Source organism: Pelophylax lessonae, assembly GCF_965119305.1.
Source record: "Pelophylax lessonae genome assembly, chromosome: 12".
Taxonomy (NCBI): domain Eukaryota; kingdom Metazoa; phylum Chordata; class Amphibia; order Anura; family Ranidae; genus Pelophylax; species Pelophylax lessonae.
This window is the reverse complement of record NC_138779.1, coordinates 4,315,348-4,335,611: the sequence shown is the minus strand read 5'-3', so window position 1 is coordinate 4,335,611 and position 20,264 is coordinate 4,315,348. Positions and strand designations below refer to the sequence as shown.

The 20,264-nt window shown below is 45.2% G+C and overlaps 1 pseudogene across 1 annotated transcript in view; it reads right to left on the bottom strand.

The window, feature by feature from the left end:
- Window positions 1-4,101: 4,101 nt before the first annotated feature.
- The window catches only part of LOC309568565 (nephrocystin-4-like), a 34,022-nt pseudogene continuing 17,859 nt past the window's right edge, over window positions 4,102-20,264 (bottom strand). Inside the window, exons 3-4 of the transcript in view lie at window positions 12,659-12,799; window positions 4,102-4,430 (exon numbers count right to left, since the gene is read on the bottom strand). The product of the transcript in view is annotated as a nephrocystin-4-like (transcript). The remainder of the gene's footprint in view (window positions 4,431-12,658; window positions 12,800-20,264) is intronic.

Below are 20,264 nucleotides of genomic sequence, written 5' to 3'. Positions count from 1 at the left end.
ACACGCCCACTTCAGTCATGGGCTCCACAATGGACATCACCAAAGGGCCACACATAAAATTCTATGAATATTTATTATCAGAGATAGCAAAGACACACAAAAGGAGATGATCAGAGACTGCAGACATAGTACAGGAGATGGTCAGAGACTGCAGACATGTACAGGAGACAGTAAGAGACTGCAGACATAGTACAGGAGATGGTCAGAGACTGCAGACATGTACAGGAGACAGTCAGAGACTGCAGACATAGTACAGGGGACAGTCAGAGACTGCAGACATACTACAGGGGACAGTCAGAGACTGCAGACATAGTACAGGAGATGGTCAGAGACTGCAGACATAGTACAGGAGATGGTCAGAGACTGCAGACATACTACAGGAGATGGTCAGAGACTGCAGACATAGTACAGGAGATGGTCAGAGACTGCAGACATACTAAAGGAGATTTTCAGAGACTGCAGACACAGATTATTCTCTGCAGGGACCCAGAGGGCTGCAGAAAAATTGCCAAAGGGTCACTTGCAGTTCCCAGGCACCAGGGCTCTATAGTAAATGAATAACCCAACAATGAGAGTAACACCCCCCCCATCCCCCATGACTTTGGAAGTTGGGCGGAGCTAGGAACGCATAGGTTGTAGGAAGCCAATACCGAATTTAACTAGTCACCATCAGTTGTGGGCGGAGTAAACCTTGAGTGGGAGGTCATTCATTGCTGGTCACCCATAGTAACATACAATTAAGAAGAAACAGAATTTAGCAAAAAACTTCCAAAATATGTGCAAAAAAACACAAAAACAAAAATATTTTATTTGAAGCAATGAGTACAAAAGGAGCAAACCAACAATCTCTGTGCAAAATCTGTGCAAAATATATATATAAATAGAATTTGTACAATATACAGCTATACATTGTATCAAAGATCACACAATAGAAATATACAAATAATACAAACATACAATCAATAGGAAGCTGATTGGATCTTCTCTATGTAGAGACAACATGGCGTCCGCGGACTCATTCTAACGCACACGGACCATTTATTCTTCTTTCTGTACTTTTTAAAGCAAAATTCTACCATTGGATAAAATTCTGGGCGGAGCCCTGAGGAAGCGGATATAGATCCTTGAAATGCATTGACGGGGTTTTCTTTTAATACACTGAATCGCAGCCAATGTTGTGTCTTCTGATCCTTCATCATAAAGTGGGAGGAGCTCCAAGAATTGGGAGTGGTGCGCCCTTTTATTACACAGTCACACTATGACACGGCCCGGCGTGTCACCGAGACAGGAAGTGAGGAGAAATCCCCCCAGAAAGATATACAGCAGACCAATGTTTCTCAACCGTTCCTAATATCCAACATCCTTTAAAGCGGAGTTCCGGGCACAGATGTCATTTTTCACTAAGCATACCCCAGGGACAGTCAGGGCTAGTACATTCCACAATGGCTAGCCTCTGATCTGTCCCGGTTCGCACTTACCTTTTAGAAGAAATACTTACTTATAAAATTTCTTCCACAGCGTTTCCATCTCTCTTGTGGGCAGCTGAAGCCGGCGCGATCCTCTTCTGCGTCTTCTTCCGCGTCTTCTTCTCCCAGAATGCGCCGCACCGGCCCCTCTCGTCACTTCCGGTGCGGCGTCGCCAGGAAATGACGTGCGGGGCCGGTGCCGTCGCATTGATTCCTGGGAGCTATGACGTTCAGCTCCCAGGAATCATCGCGAGGCAGGAAGTGACGGGGTGAGCCGCGGCTCCGAGGGAGGAAGTACCCTGAGGTGAGTATTTACGATCTACAATTACAAGGTGAGTTTTAAAAAAAAACAAAAACCTAACTATCCAATTCCTTTTCAGGTTATCCAGAACTAGCGGACGGGCAGAAAAAAAAACACATCGATTTTGTGCCCGGAACTCCGCTTTAAGTGCAGGTTCACATATATGCGATGCGGGAACCCTGCGAATCCACTGGGGGTTCCCGCATCGCATTTAACTCGCAGGAAGTTCACACTGCCAAATGCGAATCGCTGGGGGGTGTCAATACAAGGTTAGCGACACCCCCAGATTAGTTTGCATATCGCAGTGCATACTGTCAGTTCGGACAGGAATCGGATCGCATAGGTGTGAACACCCATGCGATCCGATTCTGGTGTGGACCAAAAAAAGGGTGCTGTGCGAGTTGTGTCCAAATGCGATGCAAATTCAGCCGTACAATCTGTATGGCTGAATTCGCATCGCACAGACATCGCATGTGATTTGCAGAGCAGTGCCCTCTGAATCACATGCCATGTCTGACATCGCTTATGTGTGAACCAGCACTAAAAGTTTGTAAAATCTGGGGACCCCCCCCCCCCAATATGTAAATGTAACTTATCAATGGGAGACCTGCACCTGAGCCAATGAAACAACCACCTGAGTGAAATTACTTTACAGCAGAGCCCCCCTAAATATGAGAGCCCCCCATCACACCAGTGTCCCCCTATATATGAGAGCCCCCCATCACATCAGTGTCCCCCTATATATGAGAGCCTCCCATCACATCAGTGTCCCCCTATATATGAGAGCCCCCCCATCACCTCAGTGCCCCCTATATATGAAAGCCCCCATCACACCAGTGTCCCCCTATATATGAGAGCCCCCCATCACACCAGTGTCCCCCTATATATGAGAGCCCCCCATCACACCAGTGTCCCCCTATATATGAGAGCCCCCCATCACATCAGTGTCCCCCTATATATGAGAGCCCCCCCATCACATCAGTGTCCCCCTATATATGAGAGCCCCCCCATCACCTCAGTGTCCCCTATATATGAGAGCCCCCCCATCACATCAGTGTCCCCCTATATATGAGAGCCCCCCATCACATCAGTGTCCCCCTATATATGAGAGCCCCCCCATCACATCAGTGTCCCCCTATATATGAGAGCCCCCCCATCACCTCAGTGTCCCCCTATATATGAGAGCCCCCCATCACACCAGTGTCCCCCTATATATGAGAGCCCCCCCATCACATCAGTGCCCCCTATATATGAGAGCCCCCCATCACATCAGTGTCCCCCTATATATGAGAACCCCCCATCACATCAGTGTCCCCCTATATATGAGAACCCCCTATCACATCAGTGTCCCCCTATATATGAGAACCCCCCCATCACATCAGTGCCCCCTATATATGAGGAGCCCCCCCATCACCTCAGTGTCCCCCTATATATGAAAGCCCCCCATCACATCAGTGTCCCCCTTTATATGTGAGCCCCCCATCACATCAGTGTCCCCCTATATATAAGAGCCCCCCATCACATCAGTGTCCCCCTATATATAAGAGCCCCCCATCACATCAGTGTCCCCCTATATATAAGAGCCCCCCATCCCATCAGTGTCCCCCTTTATATGTGAGCCCCCCATCACATCAGTGTCCCCCTATATATGTGAGCCCCCCATCACATCAGTGTCCCCCTATATATGAGAGCCCCCCATCACATCAGTGTCCCCCTATATATAAGAGCCCCCCATCACATCAGTGTCCCCCTATATATGAGAGCCTCCCATCACATCAGTGTCCCCTTATATATGAGAGCCCCCCCCATCACATCAGTGTCCCCCTATATATGAGAGCCCCCCATCACATCAGTGTCCCCCTATATATAAGAGCCCCCCATCACATCAGTGTCCCCCTATATATGAGAGCCTCCCATCACATCAGTGTCCCCTTATATATGAGAGCCCCCCCATCACATCAGTGTCCCCTTATATATGAGAGCCTCCCATCACATGAGTGTCCCCCTTTATATGTGAGCCCCCCATCACATCAGTGTCCCCCTATATATGAGAGCCCCCCATCACACCAGTGTCCCCCTATATATGAGAGCCCCCCATTACATCAGAGAATCCCAATGAGAAAGGTCCAACGCCAAAGAGCCCCCCCCCCCCCCCCCCCCAGATTAGAGTCCTTTCGCTCTCGTGGCACCTGAGGGGTACCCAAATGGCACACTGGGATGCCGCGGCACCCTGGTTGAGAAACACTGCAGTAGACTGCAACAAACACACGACAGAGGCTTTACACCTCTCCAACTCTACTAAAGGGGCTTCTATTGGGGGGATTCCAACTCTATTCTTGTCCCGGTGACACCCTGTGTGTCAGAGTATGGCAGGGAGTCACCAGCAGTAAAAGCTCAGCAGAGGTTCTAACCCAAGAAGGATCATGTTTTGTCTGGATCTGGGCTTCACCAACAATTAATGTCCATCATTGTGGGAACGTCATCCTTCAGATCAGTCCGAACCTTCAGAGGGCTTTCCTCGTTTCTTCATAGATGACCTTCACGCAGAACGTCTCCTCGTTTTTATCTTCGTGGTCATTGATAAATATGAGAATTTCTTCCAATCCGCCGCTGTCGCTGGGTGCAAAGCGAAGTCCGATGGTGTAGGTTTCCCCCGCCCCCACCTGAAAGAAAAATTCATCCAATCAATGAAATAATATTGGCTATTGTATCCATTCTATCTCCTGGCCCTGGGGTTATACCGCTGACCCCGCCCACCCCTCCTGGCCCCGGGGTTATACCGCCCGTTATCCCCCCTCCTGGCCCTGGGGTTATACCGCTGACCCTGTCCCCCTCCTGGCCCTGGGGTTATACCGCTGACCCCACCCACCCCTTATGGCACCGGGGTTATACCGTCCGTTACCCCCCTCCTGGCCCTGGGGTTAAACAGCTGACCCCACCCTCTTCTGGCCCTGGGGTTATACCGTTCGTTACCCCCCCTCCTGGCCCTGGGGTTATACCGCTGATGCCCCCCATCCTGGCCCTGGGGTTATACCGTCCGTTATCCCCCCTCCTGGCCCTGGGGTTATACCACTGACCCCGCCCCCCCTCCTGGCCCTGGGTTTATACCGTCCATTATCCCCCCCTCCTGGCCCTGGGGTTATACAGCTGACCCCGCCCACCCCTCCTGGCCCCGGGGTTATACCTTCCATTACCCCCCTCTCCTGGCCCTGGGGTTATACCGCTGATCCCCCCTCCTGGCCCCAGGATTATACCATCCGTTACCCCCCTCCTGGCCCTGGGGTTATACCGCTGACCCCGCCCCCCTCCTGGCCCCGGGGTTATACCGTCCGTTATCCCCCCTCCTGGCCCTGGGGTTATACCGCTGACCCCGTCCACCCCTCCTGGCCCTGGGGTTATACCGCTGACCCCGTCCCCCCTCCTGGCCCCAGGATTATACCGTCCGTTACCCCTCTCCTGGCCCTGGGGTTATACCGCTGACCCCGCCCCCCTCTCCTGGCCCTGGGGTTATACCGCTGATTCCCCCTCCTGGCCCCTGGATTATACCGTCCATTACCCCCTCCTGGCCCTGGGGTTATACCGCTGACCCCGCCCCCCCTCCTGGCCCCGGGGTTATACCGCCCGTTAACCCCCCTCCTGGCCCTGGGGTTATACCGCTGACCCTGCCCACCCCTCCTGGCCCCGGGGTTATACCATCCGTTACCCCCCCTCCTGGGGTTAAACCGCTGACCCCACCCTCTCCTGGCCCCGGGATTGTACCGTCCGTTACCCCGCTCCTGGCCCTGGGGTTATACCGCTTACCCCACCCCCTCCTGGCCCTGGGGTTATACCATCCGTTACCCCCCCCCCACTCCTGGCGCTGGGGTTATACCATCTGTCACCTCACCCCCCCCCCCCCATGACAGTGCCCGAAACATGACAGCCAAGAGAGATGCATATGAAATACACTCTGTAGTGTGAGAACTGACACTTCCTGTTCAGAAACTACATATCCCACAATCCCCGGGCCTCTCAGTCTAGTGCTCTGCAGGGGAGAGCTACACAGTAATTAGATCTGACACAGATAGGCAGAGCAAGTGGTCAATAACATTCATTGTAATATGACTTGTGTAGTGATTATATATGCTATGTTTTTTTTTTTGTATTTGCTATTTTTTTCCCCATGAAAGTTGCCCTTTATGTAAGACTCTGCAGTAATAACCCCCCCCCCCCCGAATATAAATATATTTCACATTTCAGTTAATGGGGGCTCCATCAGTCCTGAGTCCCGGCATTATCCTAACTGATGAGGGTTATTATCGTGGCTCCCGGTGATTTGCCCCCGATAACGAATGATTCCGGTCTTCCGGAGATCATCATCCCTCCCGGCTGCAGAATCCGGATTTATATATAGAGAGGAGGAGGAGCCTGGAGATTGCGGCCGTGCGGCTCTCTAATAAGGGTCTGTGAATGATGGAGCAGACACGCGCAGGCTCTTGATTTAAGAACTTTCAGAGCGGCTTCCTATGAACTTTCATTAGCTCACGCGTGCGTACGCAGAACTCCCCGTGTACAAGTGTCGGAGCAAAAAATGGGTGGCCTGCCGCACCGCACAATTAGAACGGCCTAATGAAGTCGTGTAGATGGAGGATGGAGGAAGAAGGTGCAGCGTACAGGACGTTCGTCATGTCGGAGCGGGGGGACCGTGCGTCTTCTGCTGCGTCAGTGAGGACTTATTAACCACTTCTGGACTGGAAGGTGGACTCTATTTACTATTTAGATGACTTCTGAAGGCAATTGGTTCCATTTGATTTTAGTTAGGGGTAGCAAAGTAAAGGGGGGTGAATACATATGCCCCCCCCCCCACACACATACTTTTAACAGATTTATTTGTATAATTTATCATTCTCCTTCCACTTCACAATTATGGCCACTTTGTGTCGGTCTATCACATAAAATCCCAATAAAATACATTTACATGTTTGGTTGTAACATGAGAAAATGAGGAAGATGTCAAGGGGTGTGAATACTTTATCAAGGTGCTGTATATATATATATATATATATATATACACAGAGTGTCTTGAAAAAGCATTCACACCCCTTGACATTTTCCTCATATTATTAAACAAAAAAAAAAAAAAAATTATATATATAATTTTTTATTTTGTTTAACCACTTCTGGACTGGAAGGTTTTTCCCCCTTAATGACCAGGCCATATTTTGCGATTCGGCACTGCGTTATTTTAACTGACAATTGCGCAGTCGTGCGACGCTGTACCCAAATGAAATGAATGTCCTTTTTTTCCCACAAATAGAACTTTCTTTTGGTGGTATTTGATCACCTGTGCGATTTTTATTTTTCGTGCTATAAACAAAAAAGTGCGACAATTCTGAAAAAAAAAAAAATACAATATTTTTTAACTTCCTGCTATATGAAATTCCCCAAAAAAATTTTAAAATCAAAATTTTTTAACATTTTAGGCCAATTTGTTTTCTGCTACATATTTTTGGTAAAAAAAAAAAAAAAATCGCAATAAGCGTATTTTGATTGGTTTGCGCAAAAGTTATCATGCCTACAAACTACGGGAAATATTTATGACATATTTATTGTTTTTTTTTTTTTACTAGTAATGGCGGCGATCAGCGATTTTTAGCAGGACTGCGACATTGCGGCGGACAGATCGGAACCCTAACTGACATTTTTGACACTTTTGGGGGGACCAGAGACATTACTACAGTAATCAGTGCTAAAAAATATGCACTGTCACTGTACTAATGACACTGGCAGGGAAGGGGTTAACACCAGGGGTGATCAGAGGGTTAATTGTGAGCCTAGGGGAGTGTTTACTAAATGTCTGGGGGAGGGACTTGTGAAATGATCATAGAGACATGTGATCCTATATAGAAGGAGCTCTGTGATCATTTCAGAGAGAACAACAATCAGCTGTGTTTACAACATCCGATCGTTCTTCTCTCTCAGCGGGGAGCGATGCCCCGTGCATCGGCTTCCCCGCTGACGAGCGGTGGTGTGCGCTCGCCCCCTAGCTCCCTGTGCGCGACCAACGTATACCTAAGTCAGTTTGCACAGGAGTGGCTGCCTGCGGCGGACGGTTGTAATGATGATGTCACGCCGAGTAAATAGATACCGAACATGTTACGGTTTAATATTGCGCACACCGGCGGAATGGCGACAAACTATGGTCAATAACAATCTCCATAGGCGATTCTTTAAACATTTTTAACGCTTACCAGTTTAGAGTAGCTCTTCTTTTTTTTTTTTTATTGCTCTCGCTCTGTCACAGAACAAGTCACACAAGTGTGAAAGGGGCCTAGATGCTCATATTGCCTTTGGGGGAGGGGGGAGGGTTGGGGGGCGCAGTTTGGCATATTCACCCTGGGCTCTAGATCACCTTGTCCCAGCACTGAGCAAAGGGCATTCAGATAAGGGGGCATGGATTTTTATTGGGGTATGAAGGCCTGCCCCTCCCCCACCTGCCAACAGCACCCAGGGGAGGTCTGAACTGCAGTAAAGGCTCCCACAGTGAGATCTTCCCTGTGACAAATGAACCCAGAAGCAATGTGTATAATATCACTTCCAGGTTCACGGCTGTCATTCCTCAGCTACTAGAGCCAAGGAGGAAGCTAATCAAGCACAACCTGTGGCTGGTTAGCTACACTGGAGGACGAGGGAGACATTGGGAGTCTAATAGACCCCTGATGTCTCCGTAAAGAGGACCTGTTCCCTGTCCTGTGCTATCACATAAGGGGCTTGTTAGCCCTTTGTAATAGTAATAAAGTTAAAAAAAAAAAAAGTGTAAAAAAAAGAAACTAAATTAACCACTTTACTACTGCCTGCCGCGCAGCCGCTCCTGCGCAAACCGCCTTAACCACTTTACTACTGCCTGCAGCTAGGGGGCGCGCTCCTGCCCTCACTCGTCAGCAGGGACTCCGATGCACGGGACAGGCGGCTCCGATTGCCCCCTGACACCCACGATCGCTCCCCGCTGAGAGAGAAGGACGGTCGGATGTTGTAAACACAGCTGACCGTTCTTCTCCCTGGAATGATCACAGAGCGCCTGTGATCCTTCTATACAGGAACACAGGTCTCTATGATCATTTCACAAGCCACGCCCCCCCCCACAGTTAGAATCACTCCCCTAGGCTCACATTTAACCCTTTGATCACCAATACTGTTAACCCCTTTCCTGCCAGTGTCATTATTACAGTGACAGTGCATATGTATAGCACTGATTACTGTAGTGATGTCACTGGTACCCCCAAAATTGTCAAAAATGTCAGTCAGGGGTCCGATCTGTCCGCCGCAATGTCGCAGTCCCGCTATAAATCGCTAATCGCTGCCATTACTAGTAAAAAAAAAACACAATAAAAATGACATAAATCTTTCCCCTAGTTTGTAGAGGTGATAACTTTTGTGCAAACCGATCAAAATACGCTTATTGGGATTTCTTTTTAAAAAAAATATGTAGCAGAAAACAAATTGGCCTAAAATGTTAAAAAAAACATTTTTCAGAATTGTTGCTCTTTTTTTGTTTATAGCGCAAAAAGTAAAAATCGCACAGGTGATCAAATACCACCAAAAGAAAGCTCTGTTTGTGGGAAAAAAAAGGACATCAATTTCATTTGGGTACAGCGCCGCCCGACCGCGCAATTGTCCGTTAAAGTAACGCAGTGCCGAATCGCAAAAAGTGGTCTGGTCATTAAGGGGGCAAATCCTTCCGGTCCAGAAGTGGTTAAACAAAATAAAAAATTATATATATAAATTTTTTATTTTGTTTAATCAAATGTGGAAAATGTCAAGGGGTGTGAATGCTTTTTCAAGACACTGCGTGTGTATATTTATATATATATATACACACACACACACAAATATATATATATATATACACACACACAAATATATATATATACATATATACACACACACACACAAATATATATATATATACACACACACAAATATATATATATATACACACACACACACAAATATATATATATATACACACACACACACAAATATATATATATATATATACACACGCAGTGTCTTGAAAAAGCATTCACACCCCTTGACATTTTCCACATTTTCTCATGTTACAACCAAAAATTCTATTGGGATTTTATGTGATAGACCGACACAAAGTGGCCATAATTGTGAAGTGGAAGGAAAATGATAAATGATACAAATAAATCTGTGAAAAGTGTGGCTGCATTTGTATTCACCCCCCCCCCCCTTTACTCTGATACCCCTAACTAAAATCTAGTGGAACCAATTACCTTCAGAAGTCTCCTAATTAGTAAATAGAGTCCATCTGTGTGTAATGTAATCTCAGTATAAATACAGCTGTTCTGTGAAGCCCTCAGAGGTTTGTTAGAGAACCTTAGTGATTAAACAGCATCATGAAGGCCAAGGAACACACCAGACAGGTCAGGGATAAAGTTGTGGAGAAGTGTAAAGCAGGGTTAGGTTATAAAAAAATCTCCCAAGCTTTGACCATCTCACGGAGCGCTGTTCAATCCATCATGGGAAAATGGAAAGAGTATGGCACAACTGCAACCCTACCAAGACATGGCCGTCCACCTAAACTGACCGGCCGGGCCCCTACCAAGACATGGCCGTCCACCTAAACTGACCGGCCGGGCCCCTACCAAGACATGGCCGTCCACCTAAACTGACCGGCCGGGCCCCTACCAAGACATGGCCGTCCACCTAAACTGACCGGCCGGGCCCCTACCAAGACATGGCTGTCCACCTAAACTGACCGGCCGGGCAACCCTACTATGACATGGCCGTCCACCTAAACTAACCAGCCGGGCCCCTACCAAGACATGGCCGTCCACCTAAACTGACCGGCCGGGCCCCTACCAAGACATGGCCGTCCACCTAAACTGACCGGCCGGGCAACCCTACCAAGACATGGCCGTCCACCTAAACTGACCGGCCGGGCCCCTACAAAGACATGGCCGTCCACCTAAACTGACCGGCCGGGCCCCTACCAAGACATGGCTGTCCACCTAAACTGACCGGCCGGGCAACCCTACTATGACATGGCCGTCCACCTAAACTAACCAGCCGGGCCCCTACCAAGACATGGCCGTCCACCTAAACTGACCGGCCGGGCCCCTACCAAGACATGGCCGTCCACCTAAACTGACCGGCCGGGCCCCTACCAAGACATGGCTGTCCACCTAAACTGACCGGCCGGGCAACCCTACTATGACATGGCCGTCCACCTAAACTAACCAGCCGGGCCCCTACCAAGACATGGCCGTCCACCTAAACTGACCGGCCAGGCAACCCTACTATGACATGGCCGTCCACCTAAACTAACCAGCCGGGCCCCTACCAAGACATGGCCGTCCACCTAAACTGACCGGCCGGGCAACCCTACCAAGACATGGCCGTCCACCTAAACTGACCGGCCGGGCCCCTACAAAGACATGGCCGTCCACCTAAACTGACCGGCCGGGCCCCTACCAAGACATGGCTGTCCACCTAAACTGACCGGCCGGGCAACCCTACTATGACATGGCCGTCCACCTAAACTAACCAGCCGGGCCCCTACCAAGACATGGCCGTCCACCTAAACTGACCGGCCGGGCCCCTACCAAGACATGGCCGTCCACCTAAACTGACCGGCCGGGCAACCCTACAAAGACATGGCCGTCCACCTAAACTGACCGGCCGGGCCCCTACAAAGACATGGCCGTCCACCTAAACTGACCGGCCGGGCCCCTACCAAGACATGGCTGTCCACCTAAACTGACCGGCCGGGCAACCCTACTATGACATGGCCGTCCACCTAAACTAACCAGCCGGGCCCCTACCAAGACATGGCCGTCCACCTAAACTGACCGGCCGGGCCCCTACCAAGACATGGCCGTCCACCTAAACTGACCGGCCGGGCAACCCTACAAAGACATGGCCGTCCACCTAAACTGACCGGCCGGGCCCCTACAAAGACATGGCCGTCCACCTAAACTGACCGGCCGGGCCCCTACCAAGACATGGCTGTCCACCTAAACTGACCGGCCGGGCAACCCTACTATGACATGGCCGTCCACCTAAACTAACCAGCCGGGCCCCTACCAAGACATGGCCGTCCACCTAAACTGACCGGCCGGGCCCCTACCAAGACATGGCCGTCCACCTAAACTGACCGGCCGGGCAACCCTACAAAGACATGGCCGTCCACCTAAACTGACCGGCCGGGCCCCTACAAAGACATGGCCGTCCACCTAAACTAACCAGCCGGGCCCCTACCAAGACATGGCCGTCCACCTAAACTGACCGGCCGGGCCCCTACCAAGACATGGCCGTCCACCTAAACTGACCGGCCGGGCCCCTACCAAGACATGGCCGTCCACCTAAACTGACCGGCCGGGCCCCTACCAAGACATGGCCGTCCACCTAAACTGACCGGCCAGGCAAGGAGAGCATTCATCAGAGAAGCAGCCAAGAGGCCCATGGGAACTCTGGAGGAGCTGCAGAGATCCACAGCTCAGGTGGAAGAATCTGTCCACAGGACAACTATTAGTCGTGCGCTCCACAAATCTGCCCTTTATGGAAGAGTGAGAAGAAGAAAGCCATTGGTGGAAGAAAGCCATAAGAAGTCCTGTTTGCAGTTTAGGAGAAGCCATGTGGGGGACACAGCAAACATGTGGAAGAAGGAGCTCCCAATAAAATACATTTACGTTTTTGGTTGTAACATGACAAAATGTGGGAAATTTCAAGGGGTGTGAATACTTATTCAAGGCACTGTGTGTATATATATATATATATATATATATATATATATATATATATATATATATATATATACACACACACACACATACAGTTATATATATGAAGCATCAGCAAAGAAAAGGTAAAAAGCAGCGGTTACCTTGAAGGTGTTCTCCTTGAACTGCAGTAGGTCCACCCTGTTTGTATGGAGGGAGTATCTCTTCTTGGATTGGTAGGGATTGGTATAGGTGATCCTTTTGTTGCAGCCCTTGTCTCCGGAGGGAATTGTAATTTCAAAGGCCTTTAAAAACATAAAATATTTTTGTTGTTGTTTAAATTATTATTTTTTTTTTACATTATAATTATTTAATAATTATTCAATAATATTGTTATTTTTTTAATAACATTATTATTTGAGTTATTTTGGGTGTTATGCGTGTTTTTTTTTTTTTTTTTGCATTATTGGTGTTGTAAATGTATTGCTATTTTGTATTATGTCTTGTATTTTCTAAAAGTTTGTAAATAAAAAAAATAAATATTATTATTAAATTATTATTGTAATTATTTTTGTTTAATATTATTATTTCATTATTAGTTTATAATATTATTATTTAATGATGTTATATTATTATTTTATAGTATTATTTAATGATTATTTAACTGGATAGTTATTTTATTAAATTTTATTTAATGATCATTTAATGATTATTGTATAATATGTTTATTTAATGATTATTTTATTTAATATACTATTAGTTATGTAAATGTATTGCCATGTATTGTTATTTTGTATTATGTCTTGTATTTTCTAAAAGTTTGCAAATAAAAAAAATATTATTGTTAAATGATTATTTAATTTAATTATTGTTTAATATTATTATTTAATTATTATTTTAAAATATTATTTAATGATTATTTAACTGGATTATTATTTTTTGTTATATTTTTATTTATTGATTTTGATATAATATTGTTATTTAATGATTATTTTATTTCATGACCATTTTATATACTATTATTTATGTAAATGTATTGCCATGTATTGTTATTTTGTATTAGGTTTTGTATTTTCTAAATTTTTGCAAATAAAAAAAATATGTATATTATTAAATGATAATTTTTTATTTTATTTTATTATTATTGTTTAATATTATTATTTATTATTTCATAATAATATTATTTTAAAATACTATAATTTAATTATTTTATGAGAATATTATTTAATGGTTATTTAATATTATTATTTTACAATATTATTATTTAATGTTTATTTCAGTGGAATACTATTTTATTATATTTTCATTTAATGATCTATTTATTTAATGATTATTGTGTTATATTATTATTTCATGATTTTATTTAATTAACATTTTATAATACTATTATTTAAATTTTATTATAATAATACATAACTAATTATATTAATAATCGTTAAATAAAATACAATTTAAATAATAATGCTATACAATAATCATTAAAAAAATAATCATTAAAGAAAAATATTTTAAAATAATCTTAAAATAATGATATAAACTAATATTATTATAAAATATTAATTTCAATAAAATGTTTTCTGCCAAATGGAAAGTTCAGCCAATGTGACCTCTGACCCGCCCCTTCAACACAAATCACATGACTGGTCAGTAGGGAACCCAGAGCAGTATTTTCTCCAGCATTTTCTAAATAAAATAACATGTTATATAATAATATTATACAATAGTCATTAAATAAAATAATCTTTAATTAAAAAAAATATATAAAAAAATAATTAAATAATTCTATAAACTAATATTAGTATAAAATTGTCATTTAAATAAAATGTTTTCTGCCAAATGGGAAGTTCAGCCAATGTGACCTCTGACCCGCCCCTTCAACACAAATCACATGACTGGTCAGTAGGGAACCCAGAGCAGTATTTTCTCCAGCATTTTCTAAATAAAATAACATGTTATATAATAATATTATACAATAGTCATTAAATAAAATAATCTTTAATTAAAAAAAATATATAAAAAAATAATTAAATAATTCTATAAACTAATATTAGTATAAAATTGTCATTTAAATAAAATGTTTTCTGCCAAATGGGAAGTTCAGCCAATGTGACCTCTGACCCGCCCCTTCAACACAAATCACATGACTGGTCAGTTTGGGGAGCCCAGAGCAGCATTTTCTCCAGCATTTTCTAAATATAATAAAATTTTATATAATAATATTATACAATAATCATTAAATAAAAATGTTATAAAATAATCATTAAAAATTCCTATAAAATAATATTACTATATATAAATTTCTAAATAAAATAACATTTTATATAATAATATTATACATTAATCATTAAATAAAATAATCATTAACTAAAAATGTTATAAAATAATCATGAAAAAATCCTATAAAATAATAATATTATAAAAAAAAGCATTGAATAAAATGTTTTCTGCTAAATGGGAAGTTCAGCCAATGTGACCTCTGACCCTCCCCTTCAACACAAATCACATGACTGGTCAGTTGGGAGCCCAGAGCAGCATTTTCTCCAGGAAGGAAAGCATTTGAACCCTCGGTAATAGGATCTCGGAAAGACATTTATATAACTTTATCTGAGCACGGGTCGGATTTAATGAGTGGTTGGAAGCAGAGCAGATAAGTAGTGGTCAGGCCATAGAACCCCGCGTAGCGGCTGCGCCCGCTCTCCGGCTCGTTAATCCATTTCCATCAGAGGCGGTGGATTCGGCGCGCACAGCACTTTCAGAAACAAATTACAGGAGAGCTTTAATATTTTCAGATTGCAATGTTTCATTGCAGCTCCCCTAGGAATGAATGCCAGACATACTAATTCAAATTGTTTTAACAATGAACAGCCAAGCAAAATTATACATGTCAGCTTGTAATAATCCCTTTTCAGAGAGAGCGCTCCAGCAATTTATCATAATGCAGAATGATGTCTGTGCTCTATATTTACAGAGGAACCGCATAGACATGAACCGCGCTACCAGGGCAGTAATTATCACTTAGCCAAACTGGGCCGGGGGCAACAGGAAAAAAACGGTGTTCACAATTTTTAAGTGTGAGTTACAACCAAAGAGTTTCACTTCTGTAAAGTTGTTCTGGTGTCACTGCTCCTCCTACATATTAAGCTCCGCCCACACAGCTATAGCAAGGCTTGCATTGGGTGATGAAGGACCCACATTACATGTATGAGAATCAGTGGAGTATCCTCTATGGGTGCAATACGTGTGCCCTGAACATGGGTCCCAATATTCCCTCACACATAGTAGTTGGGGGGGGGGGGGGGGTCAGTCATGGATGTCCGCAATTGGACGTGAACGGGTTGTTAGTGGTTTGGGGGTGAACTCTGCCTCACTTACTACTGATCCCTAAACTCTGCTTCACTTACTACTGACCCCTGACCTCTGCCTCACTTACTACTGACCTCTGCCTCACTTACTACTGACCTCTGCCTCACTTACTACTGACCTCTGCCTCACTTACTACTGACCTCTGCCTCACTTACTACTGACCTCTGCCTCACTTACTACTGACCTCTGCCTCACTTACTACTGACCTCTGCCTCACTTACTACTGAACTCTGCTTCACCTACTACTGACCTCTGAACTCTGCTTCACCTACTACTGACCTCTGAACTCTGCTTCACCTACTACTGACCTCTGAACTCTGCTTCACCTACTACTGACCTCTGAACTCTGCTTCACCTACTACTGACCTCTGAACTCTGCTTCACCTACTACTGACCTCTGAACTCTGCTTCACCTACTACTGACCTCTGAACTCTGCTTCACCTACTACTGACCTCTGAACTCTGCTTCACCTACTACTGACCTCTGAACTCTGCCTCACCTACTACTGACCTCTGAACTCTGCCTCACCTACTACTGACCTCTGAACTCTGCCTCACCTACTACTGACCTCTGAACTCTGCCTCACCTACTACTGACCTCTGAACTCTGCCTCACCTACTACTGACCCCTGAACTCTGCATCGCTTACTACTGACCCCTGAACTCTGCATCACTTTAAGTCACAGCCAATATTCAGCTGAATGTAAAACACATCCACTTTTTGCTACGATGTGCTGCAGCATAGTTACCTCCGCCGCCCATGAATGCACATGTGCAGCAGATGGGTCAATAAAGCCCGCCCTATTTGTCACCGTACATATGCGTTCTGCGGATGGCAAGAGGTTTAATATAAAATCCGTGCTTCTTAGAAACATCATGCAGGCAGCATTCACCTTTAATTACCCCTCGCTCTGATATCGGTATATTACAAATAAACAAGTATTGAGCCGAACATTCCATTTCCATTCTGCACTCAATTAGAATCTTCATTTTTCTGTTGGAATATTACGACTCTTATAAAGGCCACAAGTACATTTCAGGACGCGGCGTCTGATGGTTTTAATAAACTCGGCGGAGATTAAAAAACTCAGAGGATAGCCATGAAAATTAATGGCTGCCCATTAGGAGCTCATTAAACACTGTCAGGGAACGGAGGAAGTTTTCCACCTAAACTTTGGAAACTTTGTATGACGGTCCATGAGAGGGCAGTAAAGCTGGAATGAAGCCTGGATGATGGATGACCATGTGATGGGCACTAATGTCCTATAACTCCATAGACAATTATCTTCTTCTAGATTAACAATGCATATCCTCTGCCAAATACTACATGCAGCCTTCCGTGCTGAGCTGGGAAATACGCATTGCTCATGTGTTGGAGAAGAACGTCACCTTCGTAAAACTGATGCAAAAAAAGTAATTTAAAGCTCAGATTCAGATTTAACCTTTACTTTTGGACAGAGAAGAGGCCGGTTAGAACCTCTGTTGGGTTTTCATTGTAGTCTGTGTGTAGGCAGGTGTGGAGCTGCAATATATTTGCTGACCTGAAGAGGGCACTGTGTGGTTTCCTCAGGCTGGCAGGAGCTTGTTGAGGATTAGGTTGTCCCCTGTCATGGGCTCCAGGTTGCCATCTTGGTGAACATGGTGTCATCTACTGCAATGTTTTTCAAAATATGACCCCAAGGAGGGGATATTTTATTGATATAGGATTGATATGGAAAGGTCCTTATATTTTTCTAGCCCTGGTGAATAGGGGCGCTCTTGGACCGCTGAAACGCATTGGCTACTTTTTTATCCGCTTGACTTTTTATCAAAATAAAGTTGTATCTGGACCTCTTAGCCTTGGTGTGGCTTTTCAATTTCCATTTTTGTTATATTACATTACAAGCCAAGTAGACCATGGAGATCCTCTGGGGCAGGTGTCACCAAACTATGGCCCTCCAGTTGTTCAGGAACTACAATTCCCATCATGCCTTGTCATGTCTGCGAATGTCAGAATTTTACAATGCCTCATGGGACGTGTAGTTCCACAACAGCTGGAGATCCCTGCTCTGGGGTATAGAAGCTGCCTGCCCTGGAACCAGGTCACCTCCATCAACATCAATACTTTAAGATAATACCAGTGAGATACAACTACAGATTCAACGCTATTTTCAACTTTCCTCTATGGTGTTGTGATATGTCTGCAGGCCTGAAGAGGGCGCTGTGTCACTTAGTCAAGCTTACAAGAGCTTGTTGAGAATTAGGTTGTCCCGTCATGGGCTCCAGGTTGCCATCTTGGCCAACATGGTGTCATCTACTCCCATTTCTGTTCTTTATAAATATGACCCCAAGGAGGGGATAGTGTATTGATATCAGATTGATATGGAGATGTTTTTATATTTTTCTAGCCCTGATCAAAGGGGGTGCTTTTGGACCCCCAAAATGCTTTGGTTACTTTTTTTATTTTATTTTGTATTTGTCCCCTTGACTTTTATCAGAATAAAGTTGTATCTGGACTTCTTGGTGTGGCTCTTCAATTTCAATTTTTGGTACATAACACTACAAGCCAAGAAGACAGCGGAGATCCTCAGGGGTGTAGAAGCCGCCTGCCCAGGAACCAGGTCATTTACATCAACATTGGTATTCCAATGAGATACGGGTTCAGTGCTATTTTTCCACTTTCCTCCATGGTGTTGCAATATGTCTGCATGTCTGAAGAGGGAGATAGGCCCCTTTCTCAGGCTGGCAGGAGCTTGATGAAGACGAGGTTGTCCCCTGTCATGGGCTCCAGTCGGTCATCTTGGCCAACATGGTGTCCTCTACTCCAATTTTTCGCTTTCCTCCATAGCATTGCAAATTATCTACTAGACCTGCAGAGGGACCTAGTCCTTTCTCAGGCTGACAGGAGCTTGTTGAGGACGAGGTTGTCCCCTGTCATGGCCTCCAGTCAGGCATCTTGGTCAACATTGTATCATCTACTCCAATTTTTCCACTTTCCTCCATAGCATTGCAAATTATCTACTAGACTTGCAGAGGGATCTAGTCCTTTCTCAGGCTGACAGGAGCTTGTTGAGGACGAGGTTGTCCCCTGTCATGGGCTCCAGTCGCTCATCATCGCCAACATGGTGTCATCTACTCCAATTTTTCCACTTTCCTCCATAGCATTGCAAATTATCTACTAGACCTGCAGAGGGACCTAGTCCTTTCTCAGGCTGACAGGAGCTTGTTGGGGACGAGGTTGTCCCCTGTCATGGGCTCCAGTTGGGCATCTTGGCCAACATGGTATCATCTACTCCAATTTTTCCACTTTCCTCCATAGCATTCCAAATGATCTACTAGACCTGCAGAGGGAGCTAGGCCCCTTTCTCAGGCAGGCAGGAGCTTGTTGAAGACGAGTTTGTCCCCTGTCATGGGCTCCAGTCGGTCACCTTGGCCAACATGGTGTTGTCTACTCCAATTTTCCCACTTTCCTCCATAGCATTGCAAATTATCTACTAGACTTGCAGAGGGAGCTAGGCCTTTCTCAGGCTGGCAGGAGCTTGTTGAGGATTAGTGTGGCCCCTGTCATGGGCTCCAGGCGGTAATCTTAGCCAACATGGTGTCATCTACCATTTTTTTGGTAATACTTCCTAAATCACACCCTAGGAAATTTTCTCGCACTTCCTGAGCAGTGACACAGAGGGTCGGCACACAATTTTAGTACTGTAATGGCAGTTAGGTTTTTTTATTGCTGTGGGTGCCCTCCTATCCTAGTGACCCCCTTCACTATATTTATTACCATGTTGTCGGAGGAACATCAATAACACACTAAACGAGGAGAAATCTCTCCAACAGAGCCCCAACGAGAGTTTTAGCGATGGAATGGCAGTTACACTTTCTTGCTGTGGGTGCCCTCCTGTCCTGGTGCTCCCGGTCTCCACAATTCTTACAAGGAAGCCACTAAGTCACTCAATGAGGAGAAATCTCCCCAACAGAGCCAGAGATAGCAATGAAAACCTAAAAGAGGTTACACTATATTGTCAAAAGTATTGAGACGCCTGCCTTTACACGCACCCCAAACTCCCTCATCCATGTCTTTATGGACCTTGCTTTGTGCACTGGTCCAAATCATTTGGTGGCGGGGAGATTATGGCGTGGGGTTGCTTTTCAGGGGTTGGGCTTGGCCCCTTAGTTCCAGTGATGGGAACTCTTAAGGCTTCAGCATACCAAGACATTTTGGACAATTTCATGCTCCCAACTTTGTAGGAACATAGATGAGTGGTGTTGGGGTGGAGGAACTTGACTGGCCTGCACAGAGTCCTGACCTCAACCTGATAGAACACCTTTGGGATGAATTAGAGGGCAGACTGCGAGCCAGGCCTTCTCATCCAACATCAGTGCCTGACCTCACAAATATGCTTCTGGAAGAATGGTCAAACATTCCCATAG